Here is a 1,853-nt window from a genome sequence, read left to right on the forward strand (position 1 = left end):
GTCTTTTTGTGTTGCGAGTTCGTCGAGTTCGTCCGTGAGATCTTAACGAGCTAGGGCGTAGATCGGTAGGAGGGAATGACTTCGAACGCACCCCAGTGTTCGAACCGTAAGGGTTTGCCGGAACCCCACATCCGACAACAATGCTCTAATAATGATGATCATCACACATTTATTACTTACAACTCAAGAATTACAACTCAATACTTAGAAAAAAATATGACTCTATGTGAATGCCTCCGACGGTGTACCGGGATATGCAATAAATCAAGAGTGACATGTATGAAAAATTATGAATGGTGGCTTTGCCACAAATACGATGTCAACTACATGATCATGCAAAGCAATATGACAATGATGGAGCGTCTCATAATAAATGGAACGGTGGAAAGTTGCATGGCAATATATCTCAGAATGGCTATGGAAATGCCACGATAGGTAGGTATGGTGGCTATTTTGAGGAAGATATAAGGAGGTTTATGTTTGATAGAGCGTATCATATCACTGGGTTTGGATGCACCGGCGAAGTTTGCACCAACTCTCAAGGCGAGAAAGGGCAATGCACGGTACCGTCGAGGCTAGAAAATTGTGGAAGGTTGAGAGTGCTTATAATCCATGGACTCACATTAGTCATAAAGAACTCATATACTTATTGCAAAAGTTTATTAGCCCTCGAAGCAAAGTACTACTACTACGCATGCCCCTAGAGGGATAGATTGGCAGGAAAAGACCATCGCTCGTCCCCGACCGCCACTCATAAGGAAAGCAATAAAAGAACACCTTATGTGTAAAAATTGTCACACAACTTTTACCATACGTGCATGCTACGGGACTTGCCAACCTTAACACAAGTATTTCTCAATTTCACAATTACTCAACTAGCACATTCTAATATTACCACCTTTATATCTCAAAACACTTATCAAGCATCAAACTTCTCATGATATTCAATATGGAAGTTTTTATTATGCTCATCTTGGATGCCTATCACATTTGGATTAATTTCAAAATTTAAAGCAAATTACCATGCTATTTAAGACTCTGAAAATAATATAAGTGAAGCATGAGAGATCAATAATTTCTATAAAATAAACCCACCGCCGTGCTCTAAAAGATATAAGTGAAGCACTAGAGCAAAAACTATATAGCTCAAAAGATATAAGTGGAGCACATAGAGTATCCTTACAAATTCCGAATCATGTGTGTTTCTCTCAAAAGGTGTGTACATCAAGGATGATTGTGGTGAACTAAAAAGCAAAGACTCAAATCATACAAGACGCTCCAAGGAAAACACATATTGTGACGCCCGGATAATTAGGCTACAGTAATCCCACGTTAATGTCACCACGTCACCTCGGTTACTATTGCTAATCTCGCGCTAGTTCGAAACTGATTCAAATTCAAATTCAAAGTCAAGCAAACAATAAAAGTTTTCAAATATTAAAACTAAAAATGTTCGGAGTGAACCAATATTGCATAGATAATTATGGTGGAGAAACCACACATTTATAAAATGTTTAGGTACTATAAGATGAAAAAAAGAGTAGTTGAAACAATTAAATAATTGCTTTTGATATTTTACAAAATACTAATCTATTTGAAATAGTAAACTTTTTGTGGTAGTGGGTTTAAAAATAATACTAATTTAGAAGTTTGTTTTGTATTCCAGTTAAACTAAAATACATTAAAGACTAAAAGAAAACAAATAAATAAAAGAAAAGGAACAAAAGGAGAAAACAAAACGAAAAGAAAGGAAAAGAAAGCACCCCCGACTGGGCTCCGGCCCAGCAGGCCACCGACCCACGTGGGCCATCTCCCAGCCAGGCCGGCCCACCCCGGACTACACATACCCCCCC

This window comes from Triticum aestivum, chromosome 7D (genome assembly GCF_018294505.1).
Source record: "Triticum aestivum cultivar Chinese Spring chromosome 7D, IWGSC CS RefSeq v2.1, whole genome shotgun sequence".
NCBI lineage: Eukaryota > Viridiplantae > Streptophyta > Magnoliopsida > Poales > Poaceae > Triticum > Triticum aestivum.